This window comes from Nelumbo nucifera, chromosome 1 (assembly GCF_055504915.1).
Source record: "Nelumbo nucifera cultivar China Antique chromosome 1, China Antique-T2T, whole genome shotgun sequence".
NCBI classification, from domain to species: domain Eukaryota; kingdom Viridiplantae; phylum Streptophyta; class Magnoliopsida; order Proteales; family Nelumbonaceae; genus Nelumbo; species Nelumbo nucifera.
Genome location: NC_142649.1, coordinates 196,941,161 through 196,952,594, shown reverse-complemented (window position 1 = coordinate 196,952,594; position 11,434 = coordinate 196,941,161). Strand labels below are relative to the sequence as shown.

General features: G+C 41.8%; 2 non-coding genes across 2 annotated transcripts; both read right to left on the bottom strand.

The window, feature by feature from the left end:
* Positions 1-2,677: 2,677 nt before the first annotated feature.
* On the bottom strand, positions 2,678-2,748 carry TRNAG-GCC (transfer RNA glycine (anticodon GCC)). Its single transcript has one exon. It is a non-coding gene; the product is annotated as a tRNA-Gly (tRNA).
* A 2,555-nt stretch (positions 2,749-5,303) lies between these two features.
* Positions 5,304-5,411, bottom strand: LOC148804330 (small nucleolar RNA R71). The gene has a single exon (XR_016081682.1). It is a non-coding gene; the product is annotated as a small nucleolar RNA R71 (small nucleolar RNA).
* Positions 5,412-11,434: the final 6,023 nt, after the last annotated feature.

Sequence of the window (11,434 nt, the reverse complement as noted above, 5' to 3'; positions counted from 1 at the left end):
CAGTCTTGGTTTCCATCAGTGAGAATGCATCCCCGATCATTACCTTTGTCCGACAGAGGGGCTGATACTGTCACTATGATCACCCACTCAGATGAATTCTCAGACTGTCCCAACATACTCAGGTTTTGACCCCCGCTAAGGATCTCACAAATTGGTACATCAAAGACAGTCCAATCTGACACCCAATGTAGTATCACCATCGAGTCTAAGGGTCGGGTGTAAGTTTCCAGTTTTGCCCATTAATCTCCAAGGTGCAGGGCAATACTAGAAATTTGGTCCAGTTCAAATCCGACACCCAGTGTAGTATCACCATTGAGTCTAGGGGTCGGGTGTAAGTTTCCAATTTTGCCCATTAATTTCCAAGGTCCAGGGCAATACTGGAAATCTGGTCTGGTTCAAAGATTCAATTAATCCAAATTGTATGTGCTTAGGGTCTCACCCTAGCAGTTGAGACAGGCCACCCCAACCGGTTTGGTGGCACATCAGTGTTAGCCTTATCAGTATAGGTCTCCCCAGACCGACTCACTGGCTGTGAGCATTCTAAACCAATACGAGTCTCATTAAGTGTCTAGTTTAAAGGTATTACACAGAAATATACTAAGGGAAATGAATCAAATATGTACTTTTATTTCATTTACAATAAACTCATAATGTACATCATTCTAATTGAAGCTAAGGGCATACAAAACTATCTAACACAATATAGAGGCATTCAACCCCAAGCAATATTAGAATGATGCACTCTTAGAGGACGAGAAGAAATACTCATCCATTGGAAAGGGAAGTCCCTTGCGGAATCCACCTAGGAGAGTGTTGAATTTATCACCAAACAATTTCCAAAATGGGCCCATGGGGACATGGGCCAACTCAAGGGAAGGGGAGCCGTCACAGACCTGAAGTGACCCACTACATCAGCATGCCACGTGGTTCACTTAGCCACCGAAGCTCCTTATGCCAAGCTTGCGTTTCAAGTAGAAATTATTTGAATAAAAAGTGAATCTTGGAAGTTTAGAGAAATTACTGATTAGTAGTTATCTTTTCGTTATTTCTGTTCCTGCTTTTCAGACATTTTTTCTCTGAGAATTATTGTACCCAACTGATTATATAAGGTTGGCTTTTTATGAATAAAGGCATGAATTTTATCCCAATCAACTGTATAGGAGGAAGGGTAGCTTCGAATTGACCTACGAGTTTTCTCTATCTCGCCAAAGTAGGGAAGAAGAAGTTCACTTCTCCATCGCTAATTGCTGGCTTGGGGAAAACAACGCAGGTTGAACGACCGTCACACGCTCAATCACATGAGCCCGTGACAGCGGGAGAGGCATCAGAGATATTTTATTTCCAAGATAGAAACCCCAACCTGAAGCGAGTTCAGTTGCCGATGGGCAACTGGAGAAACTCTCAAGAAGATTGCGCTCGTGAAAGGCGGAAATAGAGCAGTTCCCATGTGCGTTCCCCCACCTGTCACCTCTGGCCCCTCTCAAACAGGTGCTTTCTCAGATCTGCGACAATTGCAACTCTGAACCCAGAACTAAATCCAACAGAACTAAAAAAAAATCAAGCCAAACTGTAATATTCCCACTATTATTTTAAAGCAAAGTTCGGAGATGCATGACTCGGGTTAGAACTACTTTTGGGACCTGGGCAAGAGCACTACCATTAAACGAGAGGAGACACATACTACAATGCAAGGAAGGCTGTGGAGTCCATTGTCGATGGGCAAGAGCACTACCATTAAGCAGAGGTTTTTGTTGCGCCCCTGTTGTCAAAGTACTCCTAGTGTCCGTTAACGAAGGATTAAAAAGATTATTCTGCCTATCATTATTCTTTAAATTTTCAAAATCTAGAAAAGGAGGGACTATTCCAAGTAGAACATGTCGTCGACCTCTTTGAAGCGCAGAGGTAGAGAAGGGATCTATTTCTTCCTCTATTTTTTTCTCCTGTATTTTAGGTTGTCTCCTACATTGAAAGCTGCTGGGAAGTGTTTCTGGAGGAGAGGGACGATTTCAAGTAGGAGCATATCGTTGACCTCCTTCAAGTGGCAGACGTAGAGGAGGTGATAAGTCTCGGTCTGGGTGACGAAGCCGACGGCATTGATGACGAGCTCCTCGTCGTCTTAAGAAAGCCTCTGTTTCACCCCTAACCTACATGCACATTAAATGATGACGATGACGAACTCTATAATGGGTTTGATGATGAACGAACAAACCCATCAAAACTTTTTCACATACTCACCCTTCACCTGATTGCAGCTCTCAATCAGGTCGAGGTCCCCAGCTCTCAATCTGGTCAAGAATTGAAACTGCTGGTTGCCCCAAACGATACACTCATAACCTGTTTAATTTTCAGGTAAATTTAATCTATCACCCAATGATTCCGAACAGAGTGTTGCCTTGTAGGGAGAGAGAGAGGGAGGATGAATGTTTATTTTGCAGATTGTATGTTTGATACAAGTGGGAAGAACTGGGGGGTCAGACCAGAAAGATACCGTGATTTTACGAGCTGAAGAAGATTTTCTCCGGTACTTGGCTCCCCAATCCCCATATTCCACAAAGCCACAGGCTCCCCTATTTTTAATGGATGTATATATTCACAATTGAATTGACTTTCACCGTTTACCAAAGTTGTTTTTATTTGTAAACGCTTAAATAAAAAATGGGCTTTATAAAAAAGCCTATGCACCAGCCGGGAATCGAACCCGGGTCTGTACCGTGGCAGGGTACTATTCTACCACTAGACCACTGGTGCTTTGATATGACAAGAAATTTTCATAAGAGTATTTGATGTTTTTTAGGTAACGAAATTTGGTTGTAGACTAGGTCATTTGTCAAATTCTTGAATGGACCCGAACCGAAACAATGTAAAATGTTTATGGGCCGACCTATCGAGCCCAAAGAACGACCCGTGAACGGATATAATTGATTGATTACATCTAATCCAATACTCCAAATAAATCATACCACCTTATATAGGCATAGTGAATAATTAATTGTTCAACAGGAACTTCTCTTGCATTAAAACTAAATAGGAATGTAATCGGGGTCAGATTTGGGTCAATTTGAAATATCAGGTTTTGGAATACACCACATCACATCCCATTTTTCCCAGCTGGAACATAAGATTTTAATGGTGGATTCTGAAACAAATTTTAGTGTGGTCCAAATTTGATGATATACTCCCCCACGTAGCTCAAACCAAAACATGTCTCGGTGTAAAATAACACATTTTTCTATGGCATGTTTTTGAACCACAACCAAACTCTTGGGCCAAGCCATAACCAAACCCAGATCCACACCGGGAGTTCTAATGATGTGTGTATTCCCAATATATGAATTTTAATTTATTTTTTAGATTAAAAATGTAAACAAGGTTATGTGTAGTTGTCTCTGTAACCAATCGCAAATGATCACACAAGTCTCGTGTTAAGGTGTCCCGCCTCACGAGGAGAAAGCCACATTGAGCAATGGGTGTTGGTAAGGTATTCACGAGGCATTAGGGCTAAGTATAGTGCATGATCATACCCCATTTTACGAGGGCGAGAGTAGTCCATGGGATTGTTTTTTGCAAACACTGCAAATGTATTGATCCCATGTACAAGTCTCCTGGCTGCCAAGTGTCGTGTCTCATGACAATTGACATCATTGTGCTCCTCAGAAGTTTGTCTCGTGTAGACCTCTGTTCACGGGCCGGTAGTTGATGGCATAGCCTGACCTTGACCCTTCAATTACATCATGACACGTGGTATGATAGATCATTGCATGACATTTCAGCGTTATATGAACAACTATAGATCTCATTAAGTCAATGAGGCACACCCTGGAACCAGTTCGAGTACTTCATATATAGCTCAGGCACCTTGTGAGAGCGGCTAGCAGCACTTCGTCTAAGGCCAACCTATGACACCTCATTAGTATCGGTCCAATGGACCTTGGCGTGAGGCGACCTCCCCCGAAGGACTTACCGACCTAACTGAGGTCTAGGTGGTGACCTACAAGACATGCTCGTTGATCTCCTTTGCGTGCATCTTATCACTCCCAGGTCCTCCGAAAGTCAACTCTCGCACCGATTGTTGCTTCTTTCAGAAATTGCTTCTTTTGCTTAGTTTATTTTATTATTTTATGTTATATTGCTAAATTGCATATTAGAAATAATTGTTTATGCATTGTATTTATTTGCATTTGCTTTGTTTATTTTGTTTTCTTTCCGTTAATCCATTTAAAGGCAATCCAACTTAAATAAGATAAGGTGGGGATTTTATCACCCTTCCTTGGCCCAAAAATCACCATCCTTCACATGCGGTTCACCCTAAACCCTAATTTAAAATCTGGATAGCAAGATTCTTTAGGGAGCCCCACATTTGGTTCAAAGGTGTGTTGAATTTTAGGGAAGTTTGTGATTACTTTCCATAACCGGCGGTTGGGGTCTAAGGAAAGAGGTTAAATGGCTAAGCCTAAGCGGGTTTTGTGGTTATTTAATTAGGTCCTTGTGAGAGCAAGGGGAGCCTCCCACATTCCCACCTCTTACCTGGCTAACCAAAGGAAGTGGTGTAATTCCAAGTGAACCTAAGAGGATTCACATTGGTTGAACCACTAGTTTAGGAAACCCTAGGTCAGCTTATAAGTCGTGTATGTGAATTGCTTGCATCTTTTTAAATATAAAAATTCAAAATTGAATTTAAATTTCAAAATCTGAATTTGAATTGAAATTTCAAGAAAAAGAGAGAAAGTAAAAAAATATAAAATATAAAAAAAAAATTCAAATTTGAGTTTAAATTTCAAAATCCAAATTTTGAAATTAAAATTCAAAAATTTAAAATTCAAATTTCAACAAGAAGAAAAAGGGACTTCTGAGTTGTATGTTGGGAAGGAGATTTTTAAGGAGAGAAATAATAGAACCCATACTCGAAATAGAGAGATACCTCCATCACCAACATCGCAACCAAATGGCTGGAATCAATGATGCCCGACCCAGAAAGTTGAAGGAATACTTCACTCCAACCCAATATAACTCTTCATCTTAAATACAGTTGCCAGATACTCAAGCCTTACAGTATGTGATCAAGTTAAGCACAACCTAGATGCTCCCCTCTTTCTATGAGAACCCAGTGAGGATCCATACAAACACACAGACGAGTTTCTGGAAATCTGTTCCACTGTAAGGATCTAGAGCTTCAATGATGATGCCCTTAGATTGACTTTTTTCCCCTTCTCCTTGAAAGATAAGGCCAAACATTGGTTGGGAACTACTTGGGTAGAAATGCAACAAGTATTCCTTATAAAGTTATACCCTATAGGACGAACCAATACCATGAGAAGAGCCATCACTGGATTCACCCAAACACCGGGTGAACAAATTCATGAGGCTTGGGAGAGAATGAAGGAGTTAATGAGAAGATGCCCACACCATGGCAAATTGTCCAAGCCTTCTATGAAAGTTTGACGGATCAATATAGGCAAATGGTAGATGCATCCTATGGGGGGAATTTTTGAGCAAAAGTGAGATGAAGTGTATGTGCTTTTCCGAGACCTTGAGTGAAAACTCCATCAATAATAATGCATCCTTGTATTCCTCTGAAAGGTCAGTGAGACCCACAAAGAGGGCAAGGCTCTATAAAGTTTGGACATAGAGCCCGGGGCAAGAATGGACTGGAATGCCATCTCGAGAAAATTGGACAGGGTAGATCTTCTAGCCCAAAAGCTTGATCATTTTTTCACCTTTAATCAGCAACCGGGACCATCTACACCATATCCTGAAGTTTGCTCCATTTGTACCAGCCCGACCCACCAGGTTGATGATTGTCCCACGGTGGCCCAATTTCTGCCATTTATCCAAGAACAGGTTCAGGTAGGCCAGAGTTTCTTAAGGCCCAACAATGATTCATTCTCAAATACTTACAACCTTGGGTGGAGAAATCACCCTAACTTTTCTTGGAGGACACATCAACTCAATTCACAGTCCCAACAATATCATCATCCATCTAACTCCATGGCCTAGCAATTTTAGAGGCCATAAGTACAGAACCAATTCCAACAAATGTACCTTAGGGGAAGATGAGTGCAATGTGGATATAGTGGATGATCTTTTGGATAACTTGTCTACCCCTTGGTTAGTCTAGTTTGAGCCCTGTTTGTATGAAGAAGAAAGTAAGTCTAAGAGTCTGGATGGAAGAAGTGAATGAATGTGTCTGGCTGAAGACGTTAAACTTAATGCTGGTTGGGAGGCAACCCAACGTAGTTTTTAGTGTTTTTGCTGTTAGGATTTGAGCTTTTTTTCTCTCTTTTTTTTTTTGATTCGAGACCAGGTGGCAAACCTTGAACCCCTCAGGAAAACCCTATTGATTGTTCCCTTTGGCCCAAGTCCTTTTTGCATCAGCCTAGTGATGCCATTGGGGACAATGGCATTTAAGTTGGGGGTGAGGAAAGAGAGAAAAAATGAAATTTAAAAAAAAATTGAGAAGCTAAGCCTTTAAATATGTAGAATTAAAATTTTGCAAGAAAATTTAAAATTTCTTTCCATTAAAAGAGATTCCCAAATTGAAAAAATTGAGGAAACTGATAAAAGAATATTAAATTTTGTAGAAATTGGTAGTAAGTGATAGGAGTAGAAATTGGTCTTATGAGAATATTGTCGAAACCGTTTAGAAATTGAAAAATACTCCCAAGTTTGCTCCTATCAAGATAAGAAGAGAAAGATGGAGAAATTAAACAAAAATTCATCAAATTGTTAGAAATAGTGGACTGCCCTGAACAATGTTGCAAAAAAAAGAAAAAAGGGGTCAATGGACACTCTAGACTTAGTAATCGGGTCTTTTTACCTAAGTCAAGTGTCGGGATTCACATCAAACGGAAAAGGGAATGCCAAAGACGATCACCTAACACTCAGTAATCGGGTCTCTTTACATAAGGCAAGTGTCGAGATTCACGTAAAACGGTGGAAGGTAACAATAAAAATAAGTGTGTATATCAAGTTCAGGGGTAGAAATTCTTATACCCACCTTATTTCAAAAATCAATCTCAGCTTATCGAGACAGTCTGCAAACGGAAGGGTATATAAGATTTTTAGGCCAAGTTTCTGTAATATTCAAAGTAAGACAGTTTTACCCCTTAAGCCCAATACCGATCTATACAAAGTTTGAGAATTCTGAAATCAGGATACTTGGCTAATTTTGTCAGGGATGATCTTACAATGGAAATGATTTCTTTACTTAGTATAATTTTAAGGCTACATTGCTAAGGGACTAGCAATGGTTAAGTTGGGGGATGTGATAACTCTGTAGTTTGATGCCTTAAGGGCATCATTTCAGGGGTATTTTCGGCCTTAGAATAATCAAAATTTCCCATTTTCCCAGTTAAATTCAATATTGTGACCTCTGAGGGTCTCTGTGCAAATCTTGGGGAAAACTAGGGAGTTTCAAGACTGAAATGCAATTTTTGGGAAGCTGGTGTGAAGTCCAGCTAAGAGAGGGGGTGTTTTTGTGAAAAACTGAGCACAGGAGGGCGCCTCCTATCTACTAAACCCAGAATGGCGTCCCTCCTAGTGTATTAGCATGCTCCCCTCTCCTTAGAAAACCCTAGGGCGCCTCTCCGCTCATTCTTTTCATCCTTAACAAACCCTAGCCACCCCTAACTGGTAAATCCTCACCTTCCATCCCTTCTAATCTCCACCATCCATTATAGGGCACTCTCTTTTTAGCATTCTAACCCTAGGGAGCCACCTAACTCCTAATCTTCACCATTCAGCCTTTAGCCATTAAATCTCAGCCCTACATAATATTGGGTGCCCTCTCATTTTCTTTTCAGCCCTTGAATTACCTTAGAACAATCCTAACCCTCCATTCAAAACCCTAGGATGCTCATATTTCTGCAAAAAACTAGATACCGCCCCCCTCTTTCTCTCTAATCCTAGTTTTATCCTTCATTCTCTATAAAAATGACCCCAACGGCCCTGGAGAAGGGGTTGGTCAATTCACCCAGTTCACAAGGCTAAGGTTTTTTGAGGAGTTCAAGGGTTGTAGAAGGGGGGGGGGATGCTCAGGAAGGGTTCCTGCAAGCTGTTCAGCCAATCTGCAATTACCGCCACTAGATCTGATCAACCATTCTTTTCTTTTCTTCATTTTCTTTTCCGTTATTTTTATTTCAACACTTTTTAGATTTAATTCTTGTTCGTTTCTCTATTTTACAAATCTGAATTCGTCTGGTTCAAGGCGAAGGTGTCTCGAGGGGTTCAAGGGCTAAAGAGGGGAAGGACGCCTAGTTCTTATCAGGAGGGGTTTCTGCAAGCTGTCCGGCCAATTTACAGCTACCGCCATTGGATCCGAATTTCAGATCACTTTTATTTATTTCTTTTGTTAATTTCAATACTATATTAATTTCTGAATTTTAGTTATTGTCTTGTTTAATTCCGAACCTTTAATTTCAGCATTAATAAATTTTGTTTTCTTATTTTCTACAATTCCCAATTGTATTATCTTTCCCAGATCTAAGTACGCAACGATTTTTCCCTTGCTTCTCTGTGGATACGACCCGTTCTCACCCATTTATTGCGTTTATATTTGTTTGAGATTAAAAAAAAAAATTATAAATATTAAACTGGTGTTCCGAAGTGGTTAACGACACGCTTTTGACAACACCAGAGGCCAATGAGGACAAGTTGCGGACTAGCCTCGACCTAATGGAGGAAGTTCGTGACTTGGCCTACATCTGGACCGCAGCGTACCTGCAGCGGATAGCTCAGTACTATAACGCTTGAGTCAAGAGATGCCAATTTCAAGTTGGCAACCTGGTACTCAAGAAAGTTATGGTACCTGAGCCTAATGCGGGAAAGCTGGGTCTGATATGGGAAGGCCCCTACAGAGTTTTAAGGGTTATCAACGAAGGCACGTACAAACTTGAAACCATAGAGGGGAGGCAGATACCTCGTGCATGGAACATCAACAATCTACGAAGATACTACGTCTAAGGCTCAGGTGCAGCCTTGTCCTACGTCAAATGCAAACCTCGACCACACATTTTGGCAACTAGGATAAAGCCAACCTACGCTATAAACACCTCGGCTAGAAAAATTTAAAAGGGGAAGCTAAACCACATTAAGCTTTAAGGCCCCCTCAAGACAGCCTCAAGACATGTTGACTAATCTGTGCAGTCGGCCCCCATCTAACTAGCTCGACAATGTTCTGACTTTGCTAGTTCACTTTTTAGCACCACAACTTAAGTGTACTTCAGTTCAAAGGAAACCAGTATGCTTTTAGCACCTCGACAAACATGCAAACTTGTCCGACTTCTTCATAGTCGTCCTCCACCTTGGTTTCAGGCTCCGCATTGACCTTGTTGGCTACTCCTTCAAGGACCGGCTTGAGGAACATTGCGTTGAAGTCTGCGTAAGTGGAGTGACCTAAGGAGGTAGTTGCGTAGTTTGAAGCCCTTCTTGAGGACGACACGATGAATTCCTCTCCTGAGGTGTTCGGCCGAATTACAGAACTCCTTGAAGTTTATATCCTTGGTACGGTAAATGTCCTCAGAGTGCCTACTCCGCCTCACCACAAGTAGATGAGTTTGCTCTTGTGCCCTATAATTAAGATGGCGAAGTCCTAGTAATGTTGCATTCAAACCTTAGACTCTTCTGACTTGGGGAGCAAATTGGATTGATGCCTACGAACTGATCGAACTAGTTATTTTGGGCTAAGGACCCATAGCGAGCTACTTCCTTTGCTGAACTAACCTCGTCTCAGGTGTGGGGGGCCAATTGATGAAGGGTGATTTGGCCCTCCAATGACATCGCAACGCATGGCACAATAGGACCGCCGCATGACACCTCAACACCAGACGAACAACTGTGGACCTCATTAAGTCATGGAGGGGCCTCAGAACCAATCTGAGCACCTCGGGAGAGTGGCTAACAACACGTCGTCTAGGGCCGACTTGTGGTACCTCATTAGTAAAGGTTCAAGGGACCTTGGCATGAGGAGCGACCTCCCCCGATGGACTTACCGACCTGATTGAGGTCCAGGTGGCGACCTACGAGATGTGCTCACCAACCTCCTTTGCGTGCATCTTATCACTCCCAAGTCCTCTAGAAGTCAACTTCTGCACCGATCGTTTTGAAGGTAATTGGATAAGGCACGAAAGCCTAGTCCGCATGTGAAACTATCTCCGAGGACTTCGGACCAATAAGTCACGTCCTCCCAAGGATCTTGGACGCAGTGCATGAAGCTCATGCCAACCAACTCTTATATATAGGCACCCCCATTTTTTAAGAAAGGGGCACATGATTTAGCTCTCACATTTCACTAGCTCTCTAGTTCTCTCACTTTTTTAGCTCTCTCAAAACTTTTCGTTGACTTAAACATTAGAATGTCCACCCTGGGTGAAGCAACCCAAACACTCTAATCTCTTTCTTGCAACTCGATCAAACAACCTACTCAATCCTGCATCCAAATTGTCTGCCTCGTGCACCATCAGATTCCACAGCACATCCCAAGATTCCCAACTTATATTATTGGAAGTATCTTCCACTAACAAATTAGGGAGATATTCCCAATGCTCGCTGCGATATGCATGTGGTGCACCCTCTAAAGGGCGCAGATGTGAACTCCACTCAATTAGGTTAATGGACTCACTTTCAGTTCTCAAGACTCAGCTTTCAGACTAGCACAGGACCAGGATTCAAGTTGAGATGTGGTTGGACCAGTATTGTCAGACCAAGATCGATTTGAACAGTCAAACCAGATGGACTGGCGTCACTTTCCATTTATAAAAGTATAACCATTCTCCTATTGTCTTGTTTCCCTATAATGGAGCATCCTTATCCTTGTTATATGATCATGACCGTTGAGATAGAATAATGGATAATAGTCAGCCAGTCTTCAGTACCATGTGTCATGTACGTAACACAATAATATTTTCAGGCACCGTAAGAGGTAAAGGGTAAATTCGTGATGATATTTTTTTTCTGCTGCTGCTGGAAGATATTATACGATGTCTTCGGGTCGAGAAGTAAGAGGTAGCCCCCCAAGCTCAATCTCAATCTTTTCTTTTTATAGAGCGCTTCTCACACCGACCTTACGGCCACATCCTGCCCTGTATTAAAATTATCTCCCACAAAATACCCTGTATTGAAATAATAAATATGAGAGATGTTCTCGATGTGCGATCAGAAGATACTGTAAAATCGGTGTAAGGCGCGTTATGTGAGAGCAGATTCGGGCCCCGCACTCCGGCGGCCCGGCCCCACGTCGATGCCAACGTGGTCTATCAAAAATGTGGGCCAGGTTGGGGTGGTTCATCCTTCAGAATTCGTTCATCACTTGTGCAAATATGTCTGCTCTGCTCGCCGTCAAAGCTGAAGCACTACACGTAACGCAAGCTGACTGACTGCTATACGGACATTTGTCTCATTGATTCCACCTTATCTTTTTTTGATTTTAACTGTTCAGTTC